Source organism: Rhipicephalus microplus, chromosome 9 (assembly GCF_043290135.1).
Source record: "Rhipicephalus microplus isolate Deutch F79 chromosome 9, USDA_Rmic, whole genome shotgun sequence".
NCBI classification, from domain to species: Eukaryota; Metazoa; Arthropoda; class Arachnida; order Ixodida; family Ixodidae; genus Rhipicephalus; species Rhipicephalus microplus.
In genome coordinates this window covers 95,204,283-95,220,684 of record NC_134708.1, presented here as the reverse complement: position 1 = coordinate 95,220,684, position 16,402 = coordinate 95,204,283, and the positions used below count along the sequence as shown (strand labels likewise).

Genomic DNA, 16,402 nt, shown 5'->3' with positions numbered 1-16,402 from the left:
GAGATACAAGTACCGATGCCTACGTTACAGACGTTAATTTCGCCTCACAAATAGACGAATGGCTAAGTTTAGGTGACCAGCCGACACGGAGCCGCAACCACTTAAGGGATACTTCTTGATCTCCTTCTACACCATGTTGGTCAGCAACTAGACTGGTTAGCAAGGCGAAATCCTGCTCTTAAATCGACCTCCGTGTCCCCTGGTTCTCGTCCTGGGGTAAAAGAGACCTCTACATGGGTCCAATCAAGCACGTTTTATTGTTGGAAACTCCACCCTAAAAATATATTGACCACGTCCCTTTTTAATTAGGAGAGGGTCCTCAACTGAGCGAGAGTGACAACCTGTTGGGGTTCTCTCATACGGCTTGTCCACAAGCAGTTTTGCTCGTGGGGATGGTCAGTTTTCTTGGTTTCAGCCGGTGAGTCTTGTAGTCTACAGCTAGTTCGGGGTGCATTGCGGCCTTTGACGACTCTGCCGACGCCGCCGTAGATACAAAGGATCAAACATCGGCGACTAACGTTTGAAGAACACCCTATTCCGTACTTCTCTGCACTAACGGCCAGTCTTTTTATGAGCGAACGGTTCCACCGGTCAGCGGGGGTGTGCGGCGCCCGCTAATTTGCCGTTACGCCGGGTCGCAAAAATGGCAGTCTGTGACAGCATGTATGCAAGCAAACAAACAAGTCGCCCGACATTCCGATCTTCTTGTTACCGTTCGCACATTCTGCTTGCTGGATAGTTTCCTCGTAATTGCGAAAGGATAGAAGGGTTGAAGCTTGGGCTAGCTGGGTTTAGCTTTTAATCGACTCTTGAAACATAGAGGGAAGTTTAAACGAGGAAGTTTTTCCTTCTCGGCAACTTGCAAAATTCTGTGAGGACTTGTTCTGGGGTCACTTGAAGTTCTCGATGGATGCTGAGCAGTGCTAGTCCGGTCAATCTGTCGTTGTTCATATGATTTCGAAGGTAGCTCTTCAGCCTTCTCAGTGTGAAAAAAGTCCGTTCCGGGGTCGACGTCGACACGGGTAAAGTCGCCAGGATAAAAAGTAGGCTGTGGATGTTCGGAAAAAAGTCGCGGTTGCACATCTCTAAGGCCTGTAAAGCACAAGCTGGGCGATTATTTTCTTCAATCTGGCAGCATTTGTTCACCCACAGTGTGAACTCTGCTTCGAGGACATTAGCCGAAGGAATGTCGCCAAGGTAAAACTGCACTGCATCATCAATATCAGAAAGGCTAGCCGATGCGCAGAATTTCGGCAGCAGCATGTTAAGGCCAACCACGACATTCTTATGGGCATCGAACCGGTCTTTTAATTGATTTACGAAGTAAGCCAGCAAAGGCAAATACACATTCCTCCGGTAGTACTCTTCGAGAGTAGCAGAATGTACGTTGCTTCTTTGCATCTGCCTTCCAGTGATGCGTGGTAGGGCCATCTCAACATTTATGATCTTCAGCAAAGAGAGCGACTTCAGACAAATCTTAATAAATTCGGTTTCCGCACTAGCCCTTTTTGTAGAAAGAACGTCTATAACATTCTTTAAGTGATCGCACGCTTGAGCCAAGTCAGTCAACTTTTTGAAGAAACTTGCAAAGTGGCAGTGTCAAAGAGAAGAGGTCGCTACAGATCTGAAGCGAAACGACAAACTCGGGCTTCGTCGTGGCATTGAGCAGTTGAGAAGCTTTTGATGAAGTATCAGATGACGCGGCTTCTTCTTACAAATATTCGAGGAATTGTACAATAGGCACGTACAGTTCAAGGAAACGCTGTAGTGCATCTTGACTCTCTACCCACCTTGTTTGGCAAAACGAGAGAACTGATTTTCTTTTTTCTTGTGTTAAATCTTCTACTTTGTCTCGCAGTTGGTTCGTCCTCTGTGGCGAAGCTCTCACAAACGTACAGGTTGAAGATACAGTTCCCAAACAGTTGCGGATGCTGGGGAGTTTGCATGCGTGAAGCAGAGCAAGGTTCAACGAGTGGGCACTACAATGCCCGTACAACGCTTTGGGCGCTAGTTGACGAATGAAGGCTTGAATACCGTTAAGGTGGCCGCTCATTGATGCCGCGCCGTCGTATCCTTGCCCGCAAAGTAGGCTCAGGTCAAAGCCATGACCTCTAAGGCTGTTCAGGATTGTGATCGCCAGCGCCTTGCCAGTGAGATAGTACACAGGAACGAAATCTACAAAATCTTCTTTAAGAATGGGCACTCCCGACGTGTCGTGTCCAACGTACCTTACACATAGGGAAATGTGGGCGGTGTGAGATATATCAGTGGCCTCGTCAGCTAGAACTGAAAACACAAACCTGAGTTGACGTTTTCCACTATCCTCCTTTGTATAATTTTACCACAGAGGGTGATCAACTCATTTTGAATTTTTGGGCTCGTGTACAGCGCCTTCGCCGGAGATGCTTCCATGTGAGCTCTCAAGGCGGCATCTTCACATTTTGCTTTCATCCTAAGCAGTGCGCGGAAATTTCCATCATTTTTGAATGGCAGCACTTCAGACATATTTATCGGACCAGAGTCGTCTGTGCCGTGGAGCGGTACTTCTTGCCTGCCGCAGAAAAGGATTGTTTCTATTATTGGCAGCAAGTTCTTGCGGTTTTCTTCCGCCTGCTTTTTAAGGCCGTGGTCAAGTTGTGTTAAGATGTCATGCTGTGAGCGGGACCGGACTGCTAAAAAGTTCTCGGATAACGTTGTTGACATGGCGTGATAACTGCTGGATGCGTGGCTCTTAAAGGCGTCCATGGCTTTCTTGTAATTGGTGAACTCCTTAGTTACAAAACAGCCCAAGCGCTGGTGCTCCCCTTTTCCTGCACACTCGCTTGCGAAGACTACGCAATGTTTGCATAATGCTCCTTGAAGCTTCTCTGAATCAACAAGCAATGGGTAACGATCTACCCAGTGAGGTTGGAACTTCAGATTCCTTTTCACTCTGGCCGGATAATCATAGTTAGCTGGAAAGGTCCACGGATTGAGCAGCAGCTTCTCCATCGTCTCTGGATCATTTACGCTATTGCTTTCCGAGACAAACAGTCCCAAGTCGAAAATATTCGCACTCGTCACACAGAGGAGAGGCGAACCAGAATGTGTAGGTGCCATGCCACTCACCTTCCTTGGGCATTGCCCAGTGGTAAAGGCGTCACTTTGCCCAGCGTTGACTGTAGAACAAAGATCACTTAGAGTTGCACTGCGGCCACCATCATTTCCCGGTGGCGCATGGGTGTACTGCTTGTGTTCGTTCTCGGGGGATTAATATAAACCGTTGCATTCACCTGAGTCGCTACAGAAGTTCGCACGCGCTTGGCTTTCCATCAGTGCTGAGGAGGGCCAAGTTTATTCCTTCGAAGGAGGCGGTTCTTCGCCGTCCGCTTCATCGGTTCGAACTTTCTTGAAGTAACACGCAAGACTTCTTTGCTGCGTTGTTGCAGAGTGTATTTTCATTTTGCTGCCGCAATCCTGTGCACGCACACAGAAGTGGCCAGCGGCTCCAAAAAGACGTTTGCGACTGCTTCGACTGCCTGGCGTGAACGGCGGGCGATGTTTTCTTCCTCTCTTATCTACTTTACAGTGGCTAGAATGTAGAAATTTGATGAACGCGCCGGCTCCCGCGTGGCGCATGTGTTTTCTGAACGCCGCTACAGCAGGTGTGCATGCAGGCCTATTATAGAAATCCAGCCTCAGCAAACTGGATTAACGCTACTTAAAGACCTTTTCACAGAAGACTCAATGGGCACTGCATACTCCCATTAATATACGTGAACCCCCAAGAATGCACTGCCGAGACTTTTGCACTCCCGTCGTACAGTCCAGAAAGGAGGTGTTGCTCTGTTCCTGTGAAAAAGTCACCTTTTCACACACGGCTTCCTGTGCGCCTGCATAATTCTCTCTGGGCTGCGCTAATTAAATAGCCGTGACCCCCCAAAAATGCACTTCGTAGGCTGTGACGTCAGCTTCTGTACTCCCGCGCGCAGCCCAGCTTGGCGGCGTTTTTTTTTTCTCCGGTGAAAGTTGACCGCTGGAGCCGGATTGTGTGCCGGCTGTATCCTCGCTTTGTGCGCTTTGTAGGGAGGTGCATATACCTTCTGTGTACAGAAGAGGTAGATTTCCTTGCGTGTGGTTAAGGTTGTTCGAAGTTGCTCGGATATGCCAGTCTTTCAGTAGATGTCATCTTCGATGATTCGTTACGGTGGCGAGGACTACAGTTTGAGAAAAGTTTGCCCTGCAGCCTGCGTCCTCGGAATGCGCCGCTGAGTTTTTCCGCTTAAGGGTTTCGTTCCCTGGCAAATTTGTGCACGTCGTGTTGGTGTTGCCGTTGCTGTCGAACTGTTTACGTTCACAGAAGTAGACGCGCTTTTCGTAGGAACCCAAAGCCGACACGTGCGGTCCGCACAGACGGATAACTTCTGCAGTGGCAGTGCACAAGGAAAGCATCTGGAATCAATAAAAGAGCTGCTACTGTGTGAAAGACGAAAAAAAAAAGACTCGAAGGAACGCGAGAGCGAAGTGCAAAGCTGTACAAATAGGGCCGGTGCGCGTGCGGGGGAGAGAGCGCTGAGGTGTTCTGTTAAAAGGGTAGGTTCTAAGAAAGGAAGAAGAGGGAAGCAATGCCAGGAAACTTGCAGTGTAACTTTGGCAGCCTGTGGTCGCTGTGAAGGCGTGTAAATATTTTGTATCACCCGAAAAGTTAAAGCATCAAAAAATTTCGGGTGGGGGGGTCAGAACCCCCTCAACCCCCCGCCCCCTAGCTACGGGCCTGGGAATTAAAAATTCGCCTGCTGAACTTGTTGAAGTGACCGACCCATCCGTGTAAATGTGAATGCGTCCACTGTGTTTCTCATGCAGAAACAATATTATTGTTTGATTTAGGAACAATTTTGACAAATTTTTCTTCTTTTGCATTCTGCGGATAGTTATCACGGCTTCTAGTGGATGTAGACACCACAATGGTAACGACGGTCTTGCTGCCTGCGTGAAGTTCATGGGAATCACCGTGCGATGTGGGGCGATAATAGAGCAGAACGCAGAGCGTGGCCTGGAAGTTGGAAGGGAGAGGAGGTGATGCAATTGAATCCGGGCGGCATGTCTTATGTGCGTTCTTAAAGCATCGACACGAATGTAGGTTGTGATAGGGTGTTCATGAGCGATTGTGAAAGTCGCTGCTGAGGATGCGAATCTCGGAAAACCGAGGCATATTCTCAGTGCTTGAGCTTGTAATGACTGGAGGACGCGTACGTTTGTTATGCGAGCCTTGCCAAGCACAGGTAGGTGGTAGCGCATGAATCCAAGAAAACGTGCAGCGTACAGTTGAAGCATGACTCGTACCGATGCACCCCATGATTTTCTCGCAAGAAACCTTGGGACGTGAGTGATCATGGTCAGTTTTTTCTTTATGTGAGTGATATGAGGGCTCCAATGACTGTTTATTGGATTGCTCATAAAGTCTATATAAGTGATAAAATGAGCAGCGGAAAGATAAGTGAGCCTAAAGTATACTTTGATTGCTACAAATGGCTACATTGCTAAGTGGACGGATATAAAAAACGATAAAATGAATGTTGTCGAACTTCACCGGAACTGCACCACATAATGCCCTAGAGGCACAGTATACACGTAAAAGAAAGTTATGATACTAGGCAGTCTGGAAGCAAGCATTTCTAGGCATCAGTTACAAATAATGAAACCACTTGTGATCAGCGTTTAATGAAGCAACGTCTCAAGATTTCTGCTGACAACAAATGTCTTTGTAAGCGATGCCATTTGAGCCAATCGGCAAGAAACTTGGCATGATATATTACTCTATCAAGCGCTGGCTTCAATCACCTGATTATATTTATCTGATAAATAGTGAGCATTACCCAATACTAGGTACTCTTAGTGGCTAGTGAGCCACCAATGAATACAACTGTGCATAACCCATCATTAGTAGCCTACAAGAGCTGGCTGTCCGCCTACAATTCTCTTCCTGTCTCAATTGTAAGCGAACGCTATACAGGGTGTTTCAGCTAAAAAAGTACCACGCAATAAAATATTAAAAATGAGTGCTACGCATCTCCAGCTAGCGTAGTATTGCTCTTAGCTATGTATAGCACGTCAGAATAGCTTTTGAATCCACAAGGCACGGTAAATAATGAAGATTCCTTAATGAACTTTTAAAAGCTGACTCAAGATAAAAAAACTCAATGCAATACTTTTAGCTTTTATCCAGAAATAACAAGATTTCCAAGTTACGGCAAGATAACAACATTGTTTAAAGTGAGCGAAACGCGCGGCGCTTTGAGTGCCCTCAAATGTGAGTTGAACCAAATAGCGACGGTTCTCGCGCGCGCACAAAGGTCGCTTCAACAGGCTATTGGTGACTACGCTAGAAATTGGGCGATGGTTGGATGGGGTCATAAAAAAAAAGGGAGGGTGCGGAAGAAAAAAAACGAAGACAATAAACTTCGAAGAAAAAGCGGCTGCCACGTGCATTGTGATACGAGACCAGATGCTGCATTAGGCGCAGCGCAGAAGTTTTTTTTTTTCACGCAAACGATAAATATGAAGCTGGGGGAGAGGGCCCGAAAACAGATCGGGGTCGTTGGCTCGAAAAGAAAAAAAAAAGTGTGCGGTGTGCCGAATGCTGCCCCCAGTGTCGTATCGCAACGGACGTGGCAGCCACTTTTTCTTCGAAGTTTATTGTCTCCGTTTCTTTTTTTCGCTTCCCCCCTCGCCATCTTTTTTATACGTACCATCCAACCACGGTGCAAGAATACTTAAAGTGAGTGAATGCCGGAACTATCCGCGGCCCGATAATGTTCTGTTTCGATAGGAGCTTGTGTGATGGCGGTACAAACTTGCCCCAGCTTCCCATCCCCCTTCTTGGTATAGAAAAGCCCCGTGATGTAGGAAAGTACAGCTGCTAATTTATCGTCATCACAACACCCTCACTGCACCCTCAACCTCATTCTTTAACAACCCCTCTTTCGTGCTTCCACTCCATGCGTGTCGCGTGGTTGATATCACGCGAATACAGTGTACTATAAAAGGGAGGACTTCTAGTACACTCTAATGCAATTACCCGGTTTTCTCCGATTTGGAAACCATCGCCCACGTGCCGGATGTGCTTTGCGTAACTTGCCAGCAGCCCGCCACGGTCCTAAGTCCGGCGAGCCATCTGTCGGCATGCCGAAAACGAGAACATGATCGGTCCCTCCTTGATAAGCACTCGCTCCGCGGCGTTTGCTCACTTAAAGTATTCTTGCACCGTGCATCCACCCATGACTTACTGTCGATCACAGCCACCAATAGCCTGTTCAAACGACCTTCGTCCGAGTGAAGCTTTCCCTAATTTGTTCGACTAACGTTTGAGGGCACACAAAGCGCAGTGCGTTACATGGCAATCACGGGGTATTTTTTTAAATTTTGCGCACTCTAAACGAACCCTGGAAAAAAGATTAACCGGCATTATTATATTACCGTAACTTAAAAATTGTGTTATTTCTGGATAAAAGCTACAAGTATTGCATTGAATTTTTCTTTTTAGTGTAAATATTTAAAAAGTTCTTTAGCCATCATTTTATTACCGTGCTTGGCGGATAAAAAATATTCTGACGTGCTACATACAGATAAGAACAATACTGCGCTAGCTGGATAGGTGTAGCACTCATTTTAAATTTTTTATTGCTTGGTGCTTTTTAGCTGTAACACCCTGTATAGGTATCTTCACATGACATTAGCCAGCAGATCGACAATTCGGCATGCTGGTGTAAGGGTATCTGGAGCACGCAGTGTTTTTTTAATGACACGGTGTTTTATTGCTGTTAATGTCAGCATGTCCAAGGCATCGTATACAACATATATTTCTGCAATGATATATTACTTTTGGTGTCCTTCTTGTCATGTCATGAGTGATACTCAAATCATTTGATTCACTACTTCTGATGCCATCTATTTTCTAACGAACAATTCAGTACCCCAAGTTTACCATGCGCATGTCCATATTTGCGCTTGCTTATAAAATACTGCTTGACATACTTGACACTTGGCCAACTAGCCCTGGTCGTCAGGCGGAAAATGGTGTACAGCGCAAGTCACGTTTTAGGGTGCGCACAGCTTGGCATCGTTGTGATCGGCGTAACGCCAGTACGCATTGCGTGGCCTCCATTGAAGCGTACCGTTGCACGTACGCTGAGTGTTGCAGGAGATAGGCCCGGTCCTCTACTTCGGCGCTGGAGCACATCACTCTCTTATAGCCCCAACGACAATGGCGCCTTTTCAGTTTGATGCATGGCGGTACCGAATACAATAGTGTTCCAAAAAGTCGTTAAGCTGAACCATTGCATCATAAGAGTAAACCAAACTGTCCATTTCTTGGCATATACCTTATGCTAGGCACATCATAAGGTATATGCTACGACATACACGCCGTCACGTCTACAGTTTGGACAAGTAGTAACCGACCTTTTGGACCCCCTTCCACGAGCATCTAACGACGATCGAAGGGTGGCAGTGCGTGTTGACTACTTCGCCCGCTATGCTGAATTGATGGCCGTACCATCTTCATGAACTGCGTGTGCTGTGAGGTTTTTGTTTCGATTGAATAATTTTTTGCAAGGTTGTGCGCGGGATGTCATTAGTGACTATGGTCATCTGGCTCTTTCTCGAGAACCAGGTGACTATGGTCACCTGGTTCTCGAGAAGCTAGAGGGTGTTAAATGGGATATAATAGGGCTCAGTGAGGTTAGGAGGACAGATGAGGCCTATACTGTGCTACAGAATGGGCACGTCCTTTGCTATCGGGGCTTGGCAGACAGAAGAGATTTGGTAGTGGGGTTCCTAATTCACAGAAACATAGCTGGCAACATAGAGGAATACTATAGCAATGATGAAAGGGTGGTAGGTATTGTAATTAAACTGAATAAAATATACAAGGTAAAGGTAGTACAGGCTTACGCAACTACATCCAGCCATGATGACACTTCAGTTGAAAGCTTCTATGAAGACGTGGAATCGGCAATGAGTAAGGTAAAAATACAGTATACTATAGTGATGGGCGACTTTAATGCAAAGGTAGGAAAGAAGCAAGCTGGAGACCAGGCAGTAGGAGATTATGGCATCGGCTCTAGAAACGCCAGAGGAGAGCTATTAGTAGAATTCGCAGAACGCAATAACTTGCGGATTTTGAATACTTTCTACCGAAAACGAGAAAACCGCAAGTGGACATGGAGGAGCCCTAATGGCGAAAATAAGAACGAAATAGACTTTATAATGACTGCACACCCAGAAATCATGCAGGATGTGGAAATGGTTGGCCAGGTACGATGCAGTGACCATAGAATGGTACGGTCTCGAATTCGCCTAGACTTGAAGAAGGAACGACAGAAACTGATACGCAAGAAGCGCACTGAGAGGGAAAGTACAGGAATTCAGAGTGTCGCTGCAGAACAGGTACTCGGCTCTTAGTGAGGAAACCAACCTTAGCGTAGATACAATGAATGATAATCTGACGAGTATCATTACGGAGTGTGCAGTGTGGAAGTTGGAGGCAGGGTAGTTAGACAGGACACTGGCAAGCTTTCCAAGGAAACGAAGAACCTAATTAAGAAGCGTCAAAGCATGAAAGTGTCAAGCACAACAGACAAAATAGAACTGGTGGAGCTTTCGAAGTTGATTAATAGACGTAAAGTATGCGATGTAAGAATGTATAACATGGAGAGAATTGAACACGGTCTGAAAAACGGAGGAAGCGTCAAAGCAGTGAAGAGGAAACTTGGGATAGGCAAAAGTCGGATGTATGCACTAAGGGACAAAGAAGGCAAAATAACTACCAATATGGATAGGATAGTTAAAATAGCGGAGGAGTTTTACAGAGGTCTGTACAGTAGCCGAGACAACCACGACCTTAATACTATAAGAACTAGCAGTAACCCAGATGACACCCCACCAGTAATGATAGAAGAAGTCAGAAAAGCTTTGGAGAGCATGCAAAGAGGCAAAGCTGCTGGTGAGGATAAGGTAACATCAGATCTGCTGAAAGATGGAGGACAGATTGTGTTAGAAAAACTAGCCACCCTGTTTACGAGGTGTCTCCTGACGGGAAGGGTACCAGAGTCTTGGAAGAATTCCAACATCATCTTAATACATAAGAAAGGAGATGACAAGGACTTGAAGAATAACAGGCCGATCAGCTTGCTCTCTGTAGTATACAAGCTATTTACAAAGGTAATTGCTAACAGAGTAAAGAAAACATTAGAATTCAAATAACCAAAGGAACAAGCAGGATTTCGAATAGGTTACTCAACAATTGACCACATTCATACTATCAATCAGGTAACAGAGAAATGCTCAGAGTATAACCAACCACTATACATAGCCTTCATAGATTACGAGAAGGCGTTTGATTCAGTAGAAATATCAGCCGTCATGCAGACACTGCGGAATCAGGGCGTAGATGAAGTATATATAAACATTCTGGAAGAAATATACAGGGGATCAACTGCTACCATAGTGCTTCATAAAGAAAGCAACAGAATACCAATCAAAAAGGGTGTAAGGCAGGGGGACACAATCTCCCCAATGCTATTTACCGCGTGCTTACAGCAGGTTTTCAGAAGCCTAGAATGGGAACAGTTAGGGATAAGAGTTAATGGAGAATACTTTAGTAACCCGCGCTTCGGCGATGACATTGCATTGCTGAGTAACTCAGGGGACGAATTGCAACCCATGATTACGGAGTTAGACAAGGAGAGCAGAAAGGTGGGTCTTAAAATTAATCTGCAGAAAACGAAAGTAATGTACAACAACCTCGGAAAGGAGCAGCGCTTCGAGATAGGTAATAGTGCACTTGAAGTTGTAAAAGACTATGTCTACTTAGGGCAGGTAATAACCGCAGAGCCTAACCACAAGATTGAAGTAACTAGAAGAATAAGAATGGGGTGGAGCACATTCGGCAAGCACTCTCAAATTATGACAAGTAGATTGCCACTATCCCTCAAGAGGAAGGTATATAGCAGCTGTATCTTGCCGGTACTTATCTACGGAGCAGATACCTGGAGACTTACAAAGAGGGATCAGCTTAAATTGAGGACGACGCAACGAGCAATGGAAAGAAAAATGGTAGGTGTAACCTTAAGAGTCAAGAAGAGAGCAGAGTGGATTAGGGGACAAACGGGGGTTAAGGATATCATAGTTGAAATAAAGAAGAGGAAATGGACATGGGCCGGGCCTGTAGCGCGTAGACAGGATAACCGCTGGTCATTAAGGGTAACTAACTAGATTCCCAGAGAAGAGAAGCGGGTTAGGGGGAGACAGAAGGTTAGGTGGGCAGACGAGATTGAGAAGTTTGCGGGTATAAATTGGCAGCAGCAAGCACAGGACCGGGTTAACTGGCGGAACATGGGAGACGCCTTTGTCCTGCAGTGGACGTAGTCAGGCTGATGATGATAATGATGTTGCTGCTTGTCCACCTCTAAGCTGCAAGGGCAAGATGATAACGTTTAACTTTCATAACGAGAATCCCGGTGAATCCCAGTGCCGAAAAAGGCTGGTGAATTGCTCGTCTTCGTACTGTGACACCATAGCATCGATCAAAGGAACCTTATGACTACCGGCATCAATCTGTCTAGTACAGCAAATGAGACGTTTTGTAGCTGTGGACTCCACAACGCTAGCGTAAGTTATTCGAAAAGTTGTCACTTCAGTACGCGGGTCTGTTCGACATTTTCGATCACTTGAGCGATTTAACGTACGTGGTCACACGCTTGATGTCAGCTTCATTTGAAGAGCACCGTAACCTTTTATAGCCTAACCTAATCTTACCGGTCGTGCATACTAGATGCACTTGCTAAATTTTGCCGCCCTCAAGCAGTTTCACCTGACGCATTCGCAGTGAGTCGGACTTGCCCAGCGGGCTACGTCTTAGAAGCGCGGAAGGATGTCGGTAAGAGCCGAGCAAAAAGAAGTAGACTTAGGCTGGCACAGTCTACTGACGTTGTCATTACGTAACTAAAAAGCTCACGATAATAATAAACATCCGTCAACCATAGTCGTAGCAATATGCCTCTTCGAACAGTTGTAGATCTATACACTACAGTTGTACATCTACACACTACACTCACCTTCCCTCGGCCTTCGTCTCATGACATCCATTCCCACGGAATCTGCCGAATGGCTTTTAGATGCGAAGCATGTTATGTTTGAGCCATAGAGGTAAGCTTTAGCATAACCTCCTTTGGTCTATAGCTCAATCTGGTTTCCGGCGTTACCATCTTTAATGTGCGTGCGTTTCCACTTCCAATCACTATGCTCTCCCACTCTCCCCCCTCTCACCTCGCAACGCAGATGCAAGCAGCGTCTCTTAGCGGTTTTTTTTTTCATTGAAAAACCGATTTCTCGCGCTGCCCAACCATTCACTATCCCCGTATAAAAAGGCACTGGATGTTGACCTCCGAAGCAGTGCCAGTGGGCGCTTTCTTTTGTGCGTTGTTGCACAATGAGAATTCGCAGTGGGGGCGTTAACTAAACGAGCACTGTGGGTCTCCGTGCCCAATTGAAGTGTTATGTCTCTCATTGCCCATTAGCAGCATTGGTATGTTACAGTACAAAACACTGGTCCACCACTGCGTATTATCCGGTTCTTCAGGTTTCTCTCCTGTACAAAGCCGCAAACTAGCGGCACCGTCAACGCCCCCGCCGGTGAAAGCGTTAGCATCCGCTGCTTTACGTCGGCACATGGTTTGCTTTAGCGGGAAATGGTGTAATCTTATTGGCATTCATGCTATGATAGGATTGATTACCATGTCACGAACATTACTGGAACCAGTCATTTATGTTAGCCAACCACGTGCGTTATGTCACAGGTTATGTTACGTCGCAGGTAAAGGAACATTCCTTATAATGCTAGGACATTTCCTTAATTATATCATTATGAAATTGACATCCATGCATTTTAATCTATATAGTGAAACATTTTTAGCAATGTTGAAACCAATATGAACCAAATGACGAGACCAGCAAGGCACCATGGTGGAATGAGCAGATAGATAGATAGATAGATAGATAGATAGATAGATAGATAGATAGATAGATAGATAGATAGATAGATAGATAGATAGATAGATAGATAGATAGATAGATAGATAGATAGTGTCTTTCTTTCGACAACAAACGCTCGTAATTAAAGTTCGGCAGATCGCACATACCTTGGAAATCAACGTTTTACGAAGCGTGCGGATGCTTCGCAAATGTGAGTGAGACTATATGAAGTGGCACTAAATATATGCACAAATCCATGCACACAGGTACGTTAAACAGCCACATATGTTTTAAATTGGCAGCTGTTTGCAGTTGCGTACCGATACCTACGGCAAGATGGATATTACAACACCAGAAGCAGTAAGCTGATATGAAGCGCTGGTGTTGGCGTTGGACCTGACGAGAATGGTATCCCTCAACATTGGTACAAAAATCAACCTCAGCGGATGGCGCCTAACTGCAATTGACAATAACCTGGCATGACGGCTGTATAATAAGAGTGCATATGTATCGTTTATAAGGTTTCATAGCGCGTACTGCAATAGAATTGATGGTTCAGGAAGGTTATGGTCTCTTTGCTAAGTCTTTCCGAGACCTGGCGTAGCTCTGTTGAACAATACTTGATTGCCACGCAGGAGGGTGAGGTTCAATTTTAGCTGGGACACTGATATTGATTCATTGCATTCGTCCGGTCAACGTTGCCAATAACAGCTTTTTCTTAACGCTGAACCGTAAAATTGCCCAAGTGTATTCTCGCCATTCCTGAGTAGATTGAAATTTCCGTCACTTATGGCACATAGCCGCGTACCAGTGGCGCATACCCGCGCCCCATTCATGTGCTACTGTTCTTTGGAAAGAAGTTAATGACTTATGCGACGAAATTGTGAAATTATTGCTGTCACGATTGGCGCATTGTATTCGTGAAACAATTTTACATTGGAGTACTTCTTTTTCTGTACCCCAACTTAATGCGGTGATCATGAGTTGAACCGCCACGTAGATGACTCAGCAGATAAACGAATATATATATACGCCGATAGACGCTAAAAGTGCTTGCAGTACGTACAGTAATGCTTCTAAAATAAATATGGGTCTCTACAACATTGTTCCCCTGCCCGGTCGTGGTGGTCCAGTCGCGAAGGTACTCGGCTGCTGAGCCGCAGAAGGCGGCATTAAATCCCGGCTCTAGCGGATGCATTTTCAATGCAGGTAAGAATATTGTAGACCCATTTGCTTAGAATTGGGTGCACGTTAAAAAGCCCCAGGTAGTCGAAATTCCCGGAAACTTCCACTACGGCATCGCTCATATACCTATGGTGGTTTTTGGGCGTTGAACCCCGCATATCGATCAACAATGTCCTCCATTCTAGTTGTGGAAGCGTCCTAAGCAATACGCATTGTGGCTATACATAACCTGCGATGGTTCGGAAGATTTAGACACGTCGCTCACAACTTTGCGGCAATCGCAGGGTCTGGGCATCACCATTGAATGGTTCATGGTGAATGGGCATCACCATTGAACTTGCGGCTGATTACACCTTATTCTGCCTGAAAGGGTCCTCGGGCGCTCAATGTGGACCAAACTTGTGACGCTGATGGCGTAAACCCGTTCACCATTGGTGTGACAAACTATCCCGGTCACTGTGCTATCAGTTACCTTGTTCTCACCGTTTCAGTTATGTCGTTGTTGCAACGTGCACTTGAATTTTTCTTCAAACTTTCCACATGGGTATACCACGGAAAACTCTAGAACAGCGCCAACTTTTGAAACGTGAAAGAGTTCGCATTCGCAGAAGCAATGATGACGTCCGGAAGAAAAAACAGGCCCGGGAGACCGTGTTTCGGCAGCAACTGTGTACCAATGATCACCTAGCCTTAAAAAACTCCCAAGCGTTTCCCCGAGGGTGAACATGGTTAAGTGCTAATGCACGGGGTGTTGCTATGAGAGGGAGTAAAGTTAAAATCTGTTGGCATTCGCCAGTGAGTTAACGTAAACTCCCCCGTGTGATCACATTACGATTCCCAGGAACCATTAGACCCTCTCGGAAAATCTTGGTGAGTTTACGCGTATATGTGAGAGTAAATTCGCACTATAATGATGTTTATGTCCGCGGCCCGCTTCGCCCGCTTGCGCTCGGCATCACGGGCTCTTCGCCGCACTGCCTTGTATTCAACCGGCACGACATCTTCAGCGACGCGTGCAATGCTCGCATTCGATTGCGTTGCACTCGCTGTTGGAGGTATCGCAGTCGAGGTTGATGCCTGCGATGGATCTATACCTATGATGACTTGCCGATCTCGAGCAAGTCATGGCTGTGCGGGCGCGCGCGCGATCACGTGGTGTGTCACGTCGCTGCGCCGTTGCTACAGACGCCCCTCTCCGCTCCTCGCGCCGTTGCTAGGGGAGATGAGGAGGCGCACCGTGGACGGTGGATTCAGGGTCACTTATAAAGTGCATTCGCACTTATTATATGTCTGAGCTCATTGAGAAGCATGGCAATGCAGCCTATATGAAAATCGAAACGCTTTTTTTAGCAAGTTGCGAGTCAGCATCTGTGTTCTGCACATTCTTTCTTCTTAGTCCTCGTCCCTTAGTGCACAACCAAAACTAAGTCTAGCCAATCATTTTTCAAGGCTTCATTGTCACGTCTGGTTGGACCCTCAGTTCAACACCGGGGCAGCGCGTTTCAAATTTAGCTGGTTAACCAATTTTATGGCACGCTTGCGCAGTGTTCTTTCATGTTTCTCAAGGTGCAAGTGAAAAGCCAAGAAAAGCGCTTCTGTGCAGCCCCACACGTTTCGTGAAACAGCCGCGAAGTACGTTAGGACGAAAAGTAGCCTGTGTGTATACAACACTGAGGTATTGCTTCCCTTTTGTTATAAAGTGATAAAGTGTGAAAAGGGACAAGGAAACAGAGTCGAAGATTAGAAGAGCTTATATCATTACAGTACACAAAATTATGATTTTTGTGCTTTACAACCGTTATGTAAGAATGGCTGAAGAGGGAACATAGAACAAAGCGATAGTTAGAGAGATAAAGGGCCGGTATGGTCCGCCTGTTCGGCCAACTTTTCAGGTGTTTTTTCTATATGCTGCGTTTTGCAGCAGATGTACAGCTTTTTTGCATGAGGCTTATATACTAATTATTACTGCTTTATGACTAAAAAGTGTGTGAGGTTTAGTGGAACCCGCAGACACACTGAGAGAGGTGAGCCCTAGCAATACACAGTGATACCTAAGCGATGTACCACGTGATTTATTGAATGACGTGATCGAAGAAGATGACTTCTTCAATACCATTCTGTTCTGACACCAATTGCTCGCCAATGTGCGACGTAATTTTGAAATTATGCCAGAAAAGCAATGTGGCCTTTACGTTATCATTAATTC

At 45.9% G+C, this 16,402-nt stretch overlaps 1 protein-coding gene across 3 annotated transcripts in view; it reads left to right on the top strand.

The window, feature by feature from the left end:
* Window positions 1-16,402, top strand: part of LOC142771418 (uncharacterized) — a 55,344-nt gene that overhangs the window by 3,980 nt on the left and 34,962 nt on the right. The window lies entirely within an intron of this gene.